The sequence below is a fragment of the Sinocyclocheilus rhinocerous genome, unplaced genomic scaffold (genome assembly GCF_001515625.1).
Source record: "Sinocyclocheilus rhinocerous isolate Xijiao unplaced genomic scaffold, SAMN03320098_v1.1 scaffold106, whole genome shotgun sequence".
NCBI lineage: Eukaryota > Metazoa > Chordata > Actinopteri > Cypriniformes > Cyprinidae > Sinocyclocheilus > Sinocyclocheilus rhinocerous.
Window position 1 is genome coordinate 1,298,836 of NW_015633181.1, and position 18,156 is coordinate 1,316,991.

Genomic DNA, 18,156 nt, shown 5'->3' on the forward strand with positions numbered 1-18,156 from the left:
CACATTTCTATAGTTATTTATTTAGCAGATATAATAACCACAAACTGCTCGTTGAATTAGTTGAAGTAAACTTCAAAAGGAAAAATATAGGAAATTATTTTAGAATAATTCATTAAAAGAACCGGTTTCTTGAGGGTCATTTGTTCATGAATCAGAATAAACTGACAGTGCTGTATGCTTTTTATTCACCAAAAAGAACCAAGAATTATTTGTTTTTTAATCAGATTATAGAGATTGTGCTGTATTTTTGTCACCACTCAGAACACCTTAGCAAATTCAAACCACAAACAGAAGCAAGTTTTACATGGGCAAACACCCCTTATATATTTCAGAAAAAAAGGAAAAATATAAAAAATATTTTACATTTCTCTATTTATGTTCCTACCAATGATATAATCCCATTCTTTATAGGGTTTGTTGTTGTTAGTGTTTGCTGTGATCGTGACTGAACATTAATTGGAATATTTTACAAAAAGATGTAAAATCTGAAAATGGCATAAGTAGGGTCAGCGCATTTGTAAAATAACAAGATGTTTGCACAGCAGCTGTTCTGTGTGAGAGAAAACAGCGACAAACAACCTCCCACCTCTAATGAAAAGATCTGTCCACCTGAACACTCTCATGCTCTCAGCAGCATGTCCTGATTTCACTGTCTTTCCACAAAAACCCTGCAGCCGCTTGGCTGTTTTTAGACAGAGACTCAGTGAACAGGATGTTAATGGATCATCAGAGATCTGACGGGGGCGCTGCCATCAGGGGGAGGAGGTGGAGAAACAGGGAGAGGGGCTGAACAGAAAGCCCTGCATTATTTATCCAAAGTTAAAATTAATAAGGTCAGATTCATCATTGTCTCCTTCTTCTGCTGCTTGAATTTTTAATGTTATTCATTGGCTGAAAAGAGCATTCACCAACCCTGTGTTAGATTATCCATCAGGAGTTGATTCCTCACAGAGCTGCAGGTCTGAAGAGGATTATGGGTAACTTATCCTGAGTTCATGCCAAAAACTCTCCTGCACAGAGCATCTGAGAAAAATATAGTGGTCTTTCTTTACTCACTCTGCAACCAGGTGCCTGTTTTTCAGTTCATCCATCCATTCATCCATCTATGGAAGTGCTTCGTACATTCTAGGAAAGCTGAGATTGAATTACAATTTGCATATTCCCCAACATGCTTTTTGTCTAAATAAATTGCCTAAAATCAATAGTTTAAATGCTGTGAATTTAAGCATCACAACATTATAATGTACAGTCTAAAAAATGTATATTAACTGTAGGATTTGCTAGTTTATTTTTAACAGTGTTACTAAATTGTGTTATTCAAGATTAACTTTAACGGAGCGTTCTAGACGTAAAAATAGGGGAAATGAGCTGCAGATATTAAACATCCAATACATTTAAAATTCTTGACAATCAATAGTAATATATGCATCCCTGGGCCAATTTTTGACATTGATATTGGCATACTGTACATCTAGGGCTGTGCAAAAAATCTAATGCGATTTTGAACACGATTTTGTGTAGCTTGTCAGTGATCTACGGCTCTGTGTAGTAAATGCCGCTCCATCTGAAAGCACGTGCTGGAGATTTACTACTAATCACCAGAAGCGGCTTTACTGACGAGATTCGCATGAAAATCGCATTCGATTTTTTGCCCAGCCCTATGTACATCATACTTCAGAAGTAATGTACTTTACTATTGCTGGCATGCTACATAGTATTTGTACATGCATATGGTTTAAGATTCAGACAGAATAAAGAAGTGAGAGAGAGAGAGAGAGAGAATTTTAACAAAACTTTAATACAAGTAGAAAGTCACAGTACAAACATAACCATAATTTACATGAAGATAAAAGACCAATCACATAAAAGTAAAAATCACATCAGCTTCAAATAAACAACACAAAGCACCGTTACAGCACCAAATACTTTCAAAGGTGTCAAGATCGTCCATATGTTTATAATAATTAAAATCAGTCAATATCCTTGCTTGTACCATATTTGAAAATAAAACATCTGGACACCAGTTGACTCAGCTAACTTTTGAAGTTTTAAAATATCAGCCTCCAAGGTGTTCATAACTAAAGCAGTCTCTTTAGTGACGTTTTGAGCATACTGTATGCAGAATTGTTTCATTTGGACTTTCCCAAAATCCCACCATTGTCGTAACGAGTTAAAAGAACCCTTTGTGGTTTTGAACTCCCCCCAAAACACCTTAAACATGTCTTTGAAATACTTATCACTTAACAAGTTTACATTTAACTGCCAGTATGCACTCTTTGGTTTGATGAAACTCAAATACACAAAACACTGTACCATGCTGTGATCAGTAAAACCCAACGGGGTAATTAAACATCTTTTAACAATATTACAATGATGATTAAATACGTAGAACCGATCCAACCTAGCCAAAGAGATAACACTGTCACGTACATGAGTCCAGGTGTACTGCCTTTGTGCCCCATTAAATCGTCTCCAAATGTCACATAACTCATGCGTCTTAACAAGTTGAATTAAACGATTACGAGAGGGCAAATGAGGCTCAATATGATTTCTATCTAAATTTGACACTGCACAGTTAAAATCACCACCCAGAAATAAGTATTCTTCCACACAACATTTTTGCATAACAGAACAAAGTACATTTAAAAACACCATCCTTTCCACAGCTGAAGTAGGGATGTACACACAAATAAAAACAAAAGTGCAGTTTTCAAAAGTGGCTCTTACTTTCAAAAGCCTGCCTTTAACAACTTCCTCAGCCTGATATGTGTGTGGAATAAAACTTTTAGCGAACAGAATGGCAACTCCTCCACTAAGTGAAGTGTTGTGACTTAAAACCGAGACTCCATCCCACTCCTCTGCCCAGTCAGCAGCATTTCTTAAATCACTATGAGTTTCTTGCAACATGGCAACATCAACTTTTTTTTGTTTAACCACCTCAAACACTTCAGCTCTTTTTTTCCTTTCCCTTAAACCATTCACATTCATTGTTGCAATATTCACCTCACACATGTTTGAAAAATAGAAAAAACAAACAAACAGCAAAATCTCACACACACCCATAACACTCCTTGCCATAATACTAAACTTTCTCACTACCTTCATTAACCTCACCCGACGAAAGTATTTTCACTATCTTTTTTAAACGATATATCTCCTTGTTTGTAAACAAACCCTCTGACATGAAAAGCCTAGTTTTGTCAACAAACTGTTTTTTGTCGGGAAAATACTCCATTACACGCACCCCTCTTTTGTTTTTTGTAGCCCTGAGAAAGAGTTTAATATCTTCAACCTCATAACTACCGGTAGAAAAGTCACTCTGAGACAAACTTACGCTAGAATCAGAGGACTCGCTACCGCTTTCCATTCCATCGTCACTATAGCCAACCTCCACATCTGCTTTCTTTGACTTAACAGCTTGTAAATCTCCAGCCTTTTTCCTCTTTGTTGGCACTTTAAAATAGCAAGCTGCTGCATATCGTTGAATACAATTACGTTTTGCCAAAAAAAAAAGAAAGAGAGAGCGCAAGAGAGAGAGGGAGGAAGAGAAAAAGGCCAGTCTGCTGTGAGACGCCTCTCCTGGGTCTTTTTTCAGAATGACATAAAATGATTAATTAACTCATTAATCCTCCTCTTTTTCTTAAATAGATGTTGTCAAAGACCTGTCAGCCTAATTTCGGAAAGCCACAGTCAGGAAGCTAGAAAGAGTTATGCCGCAGTGTCCATTTAGCTTTTCATGTCAAATCCAATCAAAGTCTCAATAAAGACTCGCTCCTGTTTGCTGTAACGTTCGGCCGTCATAACATTGAATCTTACAGCATTTTCTTGTTAGCGTCATCTAAACCCAATGAAGCATCTAAATTCACCCACTTTAAAGTTTGTGGATATTATAATATTTGTTCTGGAGGGCTGCTGGAAGTGAAAGTGTATTTATCTGTCAATCTTTTATTTCGTCTTAAAAGACAATGACACCAAATGCATTTAACCTCGATAATGCAATATATTTCTGATTGACAGAATGTAGGGTGGGATCTGATTGTATTGTGACACATTAAGCTATGGTATTATTGAAAAGAAAACTTGCTTCAGAGGCAGAGAAAACCATTGCATTCTTATAAATTGTTCCAAAACAAACTCTTTAGAATACCATGCACTAATAAATAATGCATAATATTACCAGGGAAATTAAATGGGTCAATTTCACATTATCTTTAAGTGGAGATAAAATCATCCAGCATGAAGGTGAATGAAACTGGCATGATTTTAGCAGTGATAGAGGAGCAATACGCCTCTACCTGTGAGACAATCTGGGGTAAGTGTCCTTAATGGCAACAAATGACCCCTGTAATACACTGGCCAGCAGACGGCCACAAAGCCACTCTTCAGCGATCAGCCCACCATCAGGAACAAAAGCATCTCCAGCAGAGCACAAAGGATTCATCTCCAGCATTGATTATGTTAATAGCATACACCTTCAGCTCTGATCAAGGAGACACAGTGGGGCCAGCAGGCTCTCATATACAGCCCACTTGTGTCATCTCACCAGGAGAGTCTTCCACATAATTCATCATTAATATGATTTGCAGAAACGCTTAATCTGCCTTTAGGAATAAACAGGATGTTGCTGAGAGTTCAGGCTGCTAGAAGATCTGCCTCGCAGTGAAGTGAATCTTGGCTGCACCCGAAATTGTCCCCCAGGAGCGAAATCAGCAGCCAAATCAGAAACATGCAGCCTCTCCACTGAATCAGACCAAAAATATTACCCAGAAAGCTTTGACTGTGCATGAAGGGGACATTTAGCTGCAAATGCTCATCTTTGAAAAGGCTGTTTGCCTGTTCAACAAAAAGAGGGAGAGAGGAAGAAGGGAGAGAGAGAGAGAGAGAAGGAAGGCTGCATGAATATTATATCTTCTGGCATTTGCCTTTTGGGGCCTTAAGAGGAATGAACGAATGACAATGTAAGTCACCGTCTGCACAGTTTGAGATATCACAGGAATTCTGATTTATTTATTCGAGTTTGTGGGGGGCAGGGAAGAATTACAGGGTAAATCTAATGGAAATATGTCTGGGTCACATTTCACCCCAAAAGAAAAAGAAAAAGAAATAATTTATCATACAAATATATTAAAAGTACAATACTTAAATACTTAGATAAGTATTTATAAGTATAAATAAGTACTTCCTATAGTACTTTATCATTTAAATAATGTTGTTACACATTACAGTAATTAATATTTGCTATACTCTGTTATATACTATGACAAGGAGAACCTTGTTAAATAAAAAAATAACAAAATAAAATAAAATTATGAATGAATGAATAGTTCTAAAAATAGTCTATATATTTAAGCAAAATATTATTTTTTTCAGATTTTGGGTTTAAATATGACTTGGACTTGTTGTTGACAGGTTTCGTGAGATTCACCCATTAAGCAGAAAGTTAAAAAAATCCTTGAACTTAACGGCTTTATCGGTCTCATACTTGAAATCCTCTCTTTTCAAACATACACACTCAAAGCTGGGACTTATGTTCCTGTGGGCTTTTTGGAGACATAAGTAGAGGAAAAAAGTAATTCCCACTCATTTCCTCCATTTCTGTGTGTGACCATTGCATGTCTGCTCTCATGACTGTCCTGTTTTCTACTCTCCTGGTAAATGAACTTTCAGAAGCAAAGCTGGAAGAAATCACAGACCAATCGGTGGTCACATCAGCTGAGGCCTCGAGGAGAACGGCTCTGTGAAAAGCATCTGTTCCTTTGAGAGCAGCTTGTCGTGGCCCTTCAGTAATGTGGGCCATACGCTCTGCAGTCCAGCTCCCAGTGCATCTCCCTGATGAACCAAACGCTCACAGCCTCCCCCAGTGGCTAGCAGGAGAATCGCGACCCATTCTCTCCCAGCTCCAGGCTGTTATTCAACACTGACATTTCTCAACCAATCAATACCTCATCATTGGCAGCAACCGGCCCGATCCAACCCTCCAGAAATAGCTGGCGCTCAAAGTGCACAGATGTCACTCTGTTTGTGCGTGTATGTGCACGCATCATCTCCTCCGCTGCCATTATAGAAAGAGCATTTACATGTCAAATTGTTTATTAATTCATTTCATTATCAAATTCACCATAGCTATCAGAGGCATTTATATCTCGATAAGATCTCTTCATGCATGAGAATGGAGACGTTCTCGGTTTGGCAATGCAAATCAGTCGAGCGAAAAGCATTAACACCCACAAACACAAAAGTGCACAAAAGCCTCAATATCAAACACTCAAATGTCACTCACAGTTCATAAGCTAATCAGCCCAGAACCCCGGGAGAAAAGACAAAAAGAGAGAGAGAGAGAGAGATGCTCTTTCATTCATCCCAAACAAAACTATTTAAAGAGAGAGAAGGAGAGAGAGAGATGGAGTGATAGAGCTGAGGAGACTCCATAGTGAAAATGAGCAGGATATAAGCCGCCAGATAAAACAAGTCATTCAAAGCCGTTTCCTCTCCAATAAACACACACACACACGCAGATTTACAGTTACATCCCAGAGCTGTCTGTCAACCTGAGTGACAGATGGTGCCTTATCAACAAGTCACAAAAACACTTTTAAAGCCCACCCCTCCCTCTCTGCATTCATAAAAGCCTCAATATCAAACACTCAAATGTCACTCACAGTTCATAAGCTAATCAGCCCAGAACCCCGGGAGAAAAGACAAAAAGAGAGAGAGAGAGAGATGCTCTTTCATTCATCCCAAACAAAACTATTTAAAGAGAGAGAAGGAGAGAGAGAGATGGAGTGATAGAGCTGAGGAGACTCCATAGTGAAAATGAGCAGGATATAAGCCGCCAGATAAAACAAGTCATTCAAAGCCGTTTCCTCTCCAATAAACACACACACACACGCAGATTTACAGTTACATCCCAGAGCTGTCTGTCAACCTGAGTGACAGATGGTGCCTTATCAACAAGTCACAAAAACACTTTTAAAGCCCACCCCTCCCTCTCTGCATTCATTCCAAATATGCTGCTGTCTTATTGTTTTTAAAGAAGATAACATCAATGTATTTCCTCAACACATTACTTTGCTTTATGGGTTTTTCTGCCTATTAGTGAATACTTTGTTTCATAGTAATGGAAAAATACACATTTAGCTGGAAAAGACACAGGCTTGCAGAACACACACTCCAAACCAAATACACACAACTGAACTGCAATGAAATTTACAGTGGCCCCAAAAAGTATTGGGACTTTTAAGCCACACTTAAAATGTATGAATTTCATTGCTTTAGATGGCAAAATATCAACCCCAGTTTCATTTGCATACAAATGATATTAGTTTCTCTGAACTAACTTCACTTCTCTTAGCCATTTTTCCAAAAGACCTATAAGTGGTATTTTGGTGATTTTTAGTTCACACAGAGTAACCACAGGTGTAGTTCACCACATTATGCACATACTCTACTAACATTTGTGAACCACAAAATGTCACAACATTTTTTGTCTTAATTTTGAACAATCTATCTATCTATCTATCTATATATATATATTCATAATTTTTAACTAAAAAAAAAATACGAGGCAGACAACATAAACTCATTCTTGTGGTGTCTCCAGGAGTGACAAAGAGCAGTGCATTTCAATCAATTAAATTCCTGTCCAAACTCAACTCGAATCATTTATGGAGCCATATCTGTTCCAGGAGCTGAGCGGAACACTTAATTACCTGTCTGGAAAAGGTGTTTTTAAAATGAAATATTGAAAGGCCCTGATGGTGCACTAAGCAACAACCTTTACTCAAGTTTCCAATCCTGATTTACAGATTCATGCACTGACCACTAGGGATGCAGCGATTAACCGGTTTAGTCAACTGGCCACAGGAATCAATTTAGAAACCAATTAGCTTATTAATGTAATTGTAAATGGTAAATAATGATAATTTAATTATTTTGTACCTTCGCTAGTGAAAAAAAAATACTGAAGTTCTAGTTTTAACCAGTAGGTTCTTATATGCTTCCAAAATCAAGTTTTCACATTGCATTATAGGGATATCATTTTGGTCTCAAACAGCATTTCCACAGAGCACCTACAGTCTATTCACTGACTGATATATTCTGCACACAAAGCAGGTAAAAAAAAAATAAAATAAAAAATGACCCACAACACAGCATTTGGCAAAACCAAAGAGAGCTCTCCCCTCAGACATTCTTGTGATATCAATGTCACATTAAAAATGACAGATAAAAATAGAGCATGACAGAAAATTAACAGCCCAATCACTCAAAATTATGGATAACGATTATTTGAGGCGCAACCTCTGGAAAAGAAAAGCTAAAAAGTACATAACCACAGTGTTTGGAGCACAGATCCTTAACTGCAAAGCTAGCACATCTCCCTTCCTGACCCACAGTACCCTGGGTTAAATGCTGTCTAACTGGTTCTTTGAAAGGCTAGGTTGATAAAACACAATTTTTAGTTTGCCCTTTCAAAATATTGACCCCATGCCCTTTGTATTTTCAGCCACAAATCTACACTACCAGGTGACAAGCAACCCACATTTAACTTAACACAAACCACACTGAGAAATACCGCTGCACCCATTTACACCATGACTGGCGGGTCAGAAGGTGATTCATCAGTGATTGCCACTCTCATTGACTGCCGAGGGCTTTGGCTGTCTCTAGGATTACAGGTTGTAGAGCCTCTGCCTTTCCTATTTCAGATCTAGCACCTCTCATTGCCATGTTCATAACCCATCTCCTTGCTAAAGCCATCTCTCTTATCAGCCAGATTGCCCTCCAGTTGATTGTTTGTGAACAATCACTGCTTCCATTATTATGGAGGTATTTCTGCGGGTCGCCCCGCTGAGACGAGGCATCCAGATGAGTGCTTCTGTGCCAAAACAGTACGACCTGTTATAAGAGGGAGAGGCAAGGTCATTGCTTTCAAATGACAACAAACCCGATCTCCAATAGCTCTTTTGTTAGCTGCGCAGCACAGAGGAAAATGGAGGGAAAATCTGTGGCTTTCCCTCCGGGCGACCAGCAACTAAAAGAGCTCCCTTTATTTAACCCTTTGGCTTTGTAAGCGTACACTTGACAGCCTCTTTTCAGATAAAAGCTGGATGTTGACCCTGAAATATATAAGATCAATCTCAACACAAGAGGTGAGGCAACTTAGAATGAGAGCTTTGTCCATGCTAGGAATGCGTTTTCAAGGACTTCATGTTTTCAACCAACTAGTCTGAGATTTATGTGAATGATTAGTTGAACTTTAAATCTTGAATAGGCTGGGTTAGGGTCATGACTACCAGACACCAAACACACTCATTTATATATAGATGATAAAGGCAGCCTTTCAATAGAGTAACTGACAGATATTCAGTAAGTAAAAAGAGTAAATATCAGTAGCCTTTTATTAAACAAATGAAAAAGATGGAGGTGGATTATGAATCATGCATAATAACAAGAGCATTGCTCATAGCAGGCCTTGAAATATTATCAAAAGAAGTATTATCTAAGGTGGTGAATTTGTTTTAAAATCATTGTGTTGGCTGTATGAGTGATGCTTTAAAAGGGACAAATTTAGAGACTGTTTAAAGAGGATTTTTCCATTTCCAAGGCTCTACAATAGAGACCTGCACTCCCGCGGGAGTACCACGGGACCCGCGGGACCCAACGCAACAGGGTGCGGCGCGAGACAACTCTTGATGGGCGAGTGCGGGTGCGGGCGGGAAGAGACTCGTGAGTGTGCGGGATGCGGGAGAATAAAATGATTTGCGGTACTCCCGCAAAATAGAAATGATCTAAACATAAAGTGTCTAAAACATATCAATTGTTATTTATCTGTTGCACTAAAGCAAAAAGAACAACTAATATTAACATTAAAATGATTAGCGCGCAAGCTAGACATAGTTTCTATTTATAACACGTGTTTAAAGGGTTACAATGTAGCCAATCACAGACTCAGCTGTTGATTTCTGGAACGCAATAAACATGAATGTCGCGGGCGGGAGCGGGACCAGATAAGATATATTTTTGCGGGAGCGGGCGGGCCGTGCGCGGGACAGAATCTTGCGGGAACGGGCGGGAGCGGGACTGAAAAATCCGTCCCGCGCAGGTCTCTACTCTACAACAAGGATGACCAGTGACACGAGGGACAGTGAGAGAGTTTCAGGCCAGTTCACTTGCCTTTTCGGGCCAGTGCTGAAAGTTACACATTCACTGATCTTGTGTATACATATCTTTTGAAAAGAAAAGTCCTTTGAAAAGAATTGTGAGACTGTGTGTAAAAAGGGACATCAGCATCTGTTTTGCCTTAGAAAGTTGTCCAGATTTCACAATGATAGAGCTATGATGACACTTTTTTTATCTGACTTTTATTGAATCAGTTATGTCATTCTCTCTTGTGTCATGTTTTGGAAGTTTGTCTTTGAAGAACAAAAATTCTTTGAACAAAATTGTCAAGTGGGCTGGTATGATTATAGGTGAATCACAACCTAACCTATCAGGTCTCTACTCCAACCAGTTGTAGCGTAAGGCGAGTGCTGTTATTAGAGATTATTACCACCCTTTACACATTGAGTTTCAGCTCCTCTGCTCTGGCAGACTGTTTGTGGCCCCTAGGTGGAGAACTAAATGATATAGGAATACTTTTGTACCGGCAGCGATAGAATTAATGAATAAAAATAGCAGCAGATGATAGTATTTATTATGCTTTTGGGGGTGGGGGGGTGTGAAGGTACATTTTCATGACTTTTAAATAATTTTTAAATAATGTTTATAGTATGTTAATGTTTCTATGAATTGTTTTAAGTATGGATTGCCGAATTACCTGTCTGCACAACAAATTTACCTTCGGGTATTAATAAAGAAACCTTGAACCTTTCTGACTGCATCAGTAAGAATGATCTGAAAACGAATTAATTGGTTATGTTTTGCATCATATGCCGTCATTTTCCAAAAGTGTTTTTATGAATTTATGTTATTAATATGTTACATTATAGCTATATAATTTCCAACTTGTTGCAAATGTTATTTTTGTTAAAGAAAAAAAAAATAGATTTAATGAAATATATTATTTCTAGTAAATACATATAAATATAAAAATGTAATAATTTTAACAAAAATAAAAATGGTTAATTCTGAACTATTGTTGAAAAAGCCTTATTGTTGGGACCTAACTAAATCATCCTGATAGCTATGGAAGAATTTATAACTTTTTGAAAGACAAGTTCTCATCACAAATCTACACAGAGTGAGCCTTAAAGTGGAAGTGAAGCAGTCAGTCAAGTCTACATTATTTTGTAAACCGATTTCCACTTTAATTAAAACTATATATATATCAAACATTATTAATGTAACTATTTCAAAGAAAAAAGGTTATGTTTTGTTATAGCTTTATAGGAGCAAGGGCGCCACCATCTTGCAATACCACAGCAGGTCTGACATAAAAATAAGATGCGACCAGTGAGCCTTAAAGTGGAAGTGAAGCAGTCAGTCAAGTCTACATTATTTTGTAAACCGATTTCCACTTTAATTAAAACTATATATATCAAACATTATTAATGTAACTATTTCAAAGAAAAAAGGTTATGTTTTGTTATAGCTTTATAGGAGCAAGGGCGCCACCATCTTGCAATACCACAGCAGGTCTGACATAAAAATAAGATGCGACATGAACGATATTGTATGAAGCGCTGTTTGTTTACATCACGTTGCGCCTCATGCTATGAAAACAATGTTTGGGATACCACGATCAAAACTTCGTGATTTAGACAGTTTGATGTTGGATATTCATCCAATTTATGGTGAAAACCAAACACATTTGTGTGTTAAAATAATATTTGTGAGTTCAAAAAGTAAAGAAATGTTTATATTACTTCACTGGGCATTGAAGCAAACCAGCCCCGTAACTTCACACGCTGTGGTACTGCAAGATAGCGGCCTCCTTGCTCCAAAAGCTTTAACAAAACATCCTTTTTTCTTTGAAATGGTTACATTAAATGAGTAATTTGCATGTAAAATGGTCCTTCCTGATAAGTCTCCTCCAGATTCACAAACACTTTGTAAACCTCAGATTTGTGTTGTTATAGTAAAAGTTATCAAAATGCAGTGTTATCATCCTGGTGTTTTTTGCAGCATTCACAAGTGGTCCGAAGCAGGTTTACATTTTTTCATAAATATGAACAGTTAATAATCGGTTAGAACAGCTTTATAAATGATTTACACAAAAATTTATTCTGCTTGTTTTATGAATGAGCCAATTTCCCACAAACTGTTTGGTGTTTGTGGAAACTGCTGTTACAATATTTGAGTTTGTTTTCCACTCAATCACAGTCCATTATTGTATTTTAATGAACTTCAGAGTTATAGCACATAAAAACTGTGGTTGTTGATCGCTTTGCATGTTGCTCAGATGGTATCTTATTCCTAATAATTTGCACTAATTTGTAATAATCAAACGTCTGGCTACACAAGGTACTACCAGACAGACACCTTTAAAGTTTTTGGTGATAGCTTTACTGGAACTGTCAACACACTAAAGCACAGCATGTTAAAAATTAGCTTTCTGAGAAATATCCCTCCTTAAAGCACAACCAGTCAAACACCCTGACTTGACTCTAGTATTGGGGGTGCTCCGATTGATCAGCCACCGATCGCTATCGGCCGATAATGGCTTGGGGATGTTTGATCGGCGGTCTCTATAAAGGCCGATCTCTTAAACCGATCTCGCGCCTGCCGTGAAAGGTTTGGCATGACATGCAGCGGCACCATCTCAATCTCTGTCCGGCGTGGGTAAATTATTATAATGCTAAAGGTGAGGTACAATTCATATTTCTTCAGTAAATAACTTACAAAGTAATTTGAAAACTTTCGGTGAGACGTAATTTCACAAACAGCGTAAGTGAATCACCCCCGTGCGCTCTCTCTTTCCCTCTCTAAATGTGCAAAAGGGTTCAAATCAGCACATGGCGTCTGCACAATAAGCGAGCTGCACAGTTCACACAGGAATTGTCACTTGCACAATCGAGGCAGTGTTGCATCGTCACTAAAGTTTATAATTTTAATTTATTTTTAATTCTTGTCAGTGTTTAAATCATTCAGCACTTGCGCGCTCTCCTAGAGACGGTGCACTCACGCACACTCAAAGCACGCACACATAATGCCAGGTTCACACATACTCTTGCTTATATTTATTGTGTTTAAACATGTCTATGAAAAATTTTATTTCTGTACTGTGTAAAAACAGAATCACAATGCTCAAAAAGCATTTTCAGTAACGTTTGAATTTGAAATAAAAAAGGATCAATGTTGTGTTTGTGGCAAACAGCCGCGGATCAGTAGCAGACCTCTGAGTGAAAGCAAATGAGTCCGTGCTGCTTCTGCACCGCTTACATACCGCACATGGACTGCATAAGCACTGCAAACGGAGTATGTGCGAACCTGGCATGAGGCCGCCTCACATACAGCTCACGAAATCAGGCTTGTGCCGTGTCAGGGTATATACAGGAATCATGGAGTTAAATTTAATACCTTTTAAGACCTTTTTAAGACTCTTTCTATACATTTTAAGACCTCATCGCCAGTTTTAACCGGTTACATCGGCGACACTTTAACTTACATTTACTATATATTGATTGTAAGATAGCGCAACTAAACAGACTTACTTTGTGATAACTCCTTATCAATACAAAGTGCCTCAGTTCCCCTGCCCATGTCACAGGTAATCTTATTCTTTCTTAGTCATACTGGCCTGAGCACTGAGAGGCTTCATCACTCCCTCCTGGACCCGAGAAAAGTAGACAGGAAAGGTCAGCGGAAAGGGCGTGTAAGAAGGAGGGATACTGTCAGTTCTTGTCTGCAGTGAAGGACTAGAGGGGGAAAATACAAGGGAAAGATCAGGACAACTTTACCGACAGAACAGACTTCACCCTTCAGGAAGGGAAGACCACTGCATAATACACCACAGCGATTTGTTAAACTACGGTAACACTTTACTATTTCCGTCTGGAGAACGTTTGATGTTACATGCATCGTTGATGAGAGCACCTGTTCTATGAGCAGACGCTGAAATGTGCAACTGCTAATCAAAGTCTCTGGCTGCATGAAGACACGGTGAAAAACTTACTTCACTTAACATTCACTTAATGCCTCCAGAAACTGCTCACCTTATTATTAAAGCATAATTCACCTGAAAATATAATCAATTATGTCATTATTTTCCACAGTGTTTCTGCAGGGTTTATGATAGTAAATTTAAGACTTTTAAGACCTTTTTTAGACTGAGTGAAGAGAATTTAGGAAGATAAATTTGATGGAATATGTCAATATGCTCTCTAAATGTAAATGTCTTGTATTAGCAATGCTTCAAAGATTGAAAATACAACTTTAATTTGAAAATAAGTATCAGTATTTGTCTTGTTTTCCAGTGCAAATGTCTAAAAACTCCTAGGATCTTAAGATACATTATTTACCCTGAGAAACAAAATGACATAAGAAGTCTCATTTTATTAGATATTGATCAAAACGAAGGGAGCTTATGACTAAATCAAGAACAAATAAAAACTTAATTGGAGAGGGGGGAAGTTTTTATACCCCATTCACAGATATTTGTTCTTGTTTTATGCTTAAACTTAATTTGACAATTTTTCCCAAAAAAGGGGGAAAACATAAAATACATCTCAAGTAAATGTATCTTGATTTAATATTTAGATACTTGTATTGGAACATTTACGGCCATGACCAATCCAATTTTTGAAGAATCTATAAAATATTCAAAATAATAGTGGTTATCATATGTGTAGTAAACAAACATGACATGCCACAACCATATTTAAAGACATGTCCTATAAATAAATTGTTATAAAAAATAAATAATGTCTTTTTCCATCTTTCTTCAGGATTTTTTTCATACTTATCTAATTTACTCCAGGAAGAACTGTTGAATCTCATGATAAATTGCTTGAGATATTCCTCATTTATAAATCGCTTTAGATAAAAGTGTCTGCTAAATGACTAAATGTAAATTAGAGCTTCAGTGGGGAAAAAGGTAAGTTATCAGTGACTTCACTTTCAGTCTGTTCCTCACGCAAAGCTATTGTATGGCTTATCGAAAGACTATGATTATAGCGCATGATACTTTTATGGTGATTTTTGCCCCTATTAAAGCATATGGGTTTGCAACAACATGAATGTTAGTAAATGTAGACAAACTGTTAATTTTCCCTTTAAGATGTTAAATTCTAGTCATTTAGGTCATTTATGCTTTTAACTAAGAGCATTTCACAGCAGGAGTTTGGGAGAATACGTGTCAGACATCTGGTGTAAATTCATTCAGATGAGATGCTCTCTGTAAGAGCCGCGGTGCAGCACATGTTCTTGACAGGTCTGAGCAGTCATACTTACGCAAGTAATGCAGGTTTGAGAGCAGACTATGAGCCAGCCCCATTCTTCCTGTCTCACCTCAATAACTTCTTGTCCCTTCTGTGACTAATAAACAGAGGCAAGAGCCACTGAAAAAAGAAACTTGTCTCACATAACCTTCACATCCACCTGAAATTAATCTAAGTGTTTACTGGAGATCTCAGCAAACATTCTAACACTTTACCCAAAAACTTCATGGAAAACTGATATACTGAAAACGACTTTTACATCTTTTAACCTACAGTCACATTGGCAGCACTTAGCACCACCTACTGGAACATGCAGTCATGACACTGGAAGCTGGATAAAACTAAACCATAATCAGAAATTTTGATATCACTGACATGATCAGGACGAAAAAAGCTAAAAAAACGGTCTATCGGTCTCAGTCAAGATTTTTACCATACATACACAAGACAAAATAGGGGAAAAAAATCTCTCAAAATGTCTCAAATTTAAACTTTAGTATCCACCGGGAGCACTATAATTTAAAAAATAAAAAAAAATTCTCTATACACCTTCGCTACAAAATAATTTTGATAGTTTTGTTTATTTAGAAACTCTTTTATAGTGTTTTAACATCTCTTGGCTATTAATTCGTTTTTCCGAATTATGATTAAAGGTTTGCAACTGCTGTTGTTTGCTGTTGGTCTTTAAGGCCTATTGCATGTCCTGGTTTTTGCTACTAATATGATTTGTGTACTTTATTTTGTAAAAAAAAAAAAAAAAAAATCTGCTAAAAACATAATTCCTGAATGATTAGACAATGGTGCAACAAACATAAATAATTCATTCTGACTCTAAAATGGTCTGGAATGTAACCAAGATTGCAACGTAAACTTCTAAGCACCCGTCAGATTCTCTTACATCACCCTCCAAAAATAGATCTGAGTCCATCTGTTCCCGCTTATTTCAGACCATTATATTTGATCTCTGAAAGAAGGTTCCAGCAGAGCATCTCAATCTGCCGTCATCAGTGAGAACGCATTACATTGGATACAGAAATAACACGGAGTGCAGGAGACATGCAGAGTAATTATGTCAGGGTGAGCTTTTAAAGAGTAAATTAACATCAAATAGTATCTTGAAATAAACCTAGCGAGAAAATACTTGCTCATATTTCATAGATTTCAGCAAATCAGCAGGCACAACAGCTGAAATGCCCCCAGATCATTTACAAAAATAGCCTAATGTTACCTTCAAAAACTGCACAAGAATGAAGGTGCTGGACTACTCAGAATTTCAGGGTCATCAGGATTACGTCAGGCTGAGGCTAAAGCAGAATGACGCTGGAAGAAGGAGGGGGAAAAAACGACTTCATTATAATAGAATATGTTATAGTGCTTTACAACAGTTTTATCAATGATACACCTTATTATCAAGAAAACGTAAACAAAATTAAAATGGAATGTACAAGAGCATGAATCTGTATATGAATAATAATAAAAACTATCTTCATTTATTTATTTTTACTTATTTTACTGGCGATATAACCATCATATCAAAGTATAGGAATACATTAACTTTACAACCTATTATTATAAGCCAGGCTGCAAATGCAACACTCAGTTTCATATTACATATAACAGGTCTGTGGCCTCAAAGCAGTTCCCTGGTGTAATACATTAATGCTAACAAAACAGTAGTTGCATAGAAGATAGCTCTAAATAAAATAAAGCTATAATACTGCATTAACACTGACAAATTACCGTGTTAAACATCAGACAGACTTCACTTCAGCTCTTAAGACAAGAGAAGTCTCAAAAACACTGCTTTTTACATGATACATGTCAGAAAAACCTCTAGTCCGTATTTAAGAGCTGTTTCCGCTGCTTAAACCCTCAGCAGGTGCTTTTGATTGCGTAATTTCAGCAAATACTACAGCGCCCTCTGCTGTCACGACAGTTAAACGCTATTTTAACGTACACAAAGGCTTTACCTGTTACAGTTGATACTATTTAGCTTTTCATTGTGTCAAATACAAGAATAATGTTAAATACATTTTAAGTTTTGTAATTTATTATGACTAAACATTAAAACCCGTTGGGCATCCCGATATACCAACATACAGCAAAGTAAACTTACCTTAAATAAAATGTACTACATACTAATCTAAAACAGTTGCAGTAATGTTTATTTTACGGTTCGCACCTCTTTTTAATCGTATAGCGTGTTTCTTCATTCTGTCATTAAGCAGTTATGTGTCGCCTCACAGTACTTCATTTGGCGCTCTTTGCGCGAGCCGTCCTTTACTTCAACACGTCACGTGTGACAATGAGCCTATCATTTATAACTAAACTGTCCCAGTGATATTTGGGGGGTTGTTAACGTTTTGTATTATATGGTATAAATTTACTTTAAAGGAACAAAAAATAGTAAAAAAAAAAAAAATCAACATTGGGTCATTAGATTTACTCACCCCTATGTTAATAGCTCCCCCTCAAAAAACGCTCAACTCCTATTTGCGGCGCATGCGCAAGATTTTCTGGCCAAGTAAAACACGTTTATGTGTGAAGTCAACTGTTTAAGGCAATTTAACTGCAAATATGGCTTGAACACAAATATGCTCGGGGGCATTAATGAAATATATCCTCTTTGCAACCAGAAAAAAAAAGTTTTAGAGTTTTAGAATTAAAAAAAAAAAATGTCATTACATTGGTTGGAGCATAACAAATGGAGAAAAATAAATAATAATAAAAATTGCACACACACACACACACACAAAGATGATTCTCAACTAGTTATAAA

At 37.2% G+C, this 18,156-nt stretch overlaps 1 long non-coding RNA gene across 1 annotated transcript; it reads right to left on the reverse strand.

The window, feature by feature from the left end:
- Positions 1-13,713: 13,713 nt before the first annotated feature.
- Positions 13,714-17,241, reverse strand: LOC107743420 (uncharacterized). Its single transcript, XR_001640403.1, has 3 exons — positions 17,118-17,241; positions 16,606-16,697; positions 13,714-13,856 (listed from the first exon to the last, which is right to left on the reverse strand). It is a non-coding gene; the product is annotated as an uncharacterized LOC107743420 (long non-coding RNA).
- Positions 17,242-18,156: the final 915 nt, after the last annotated feature.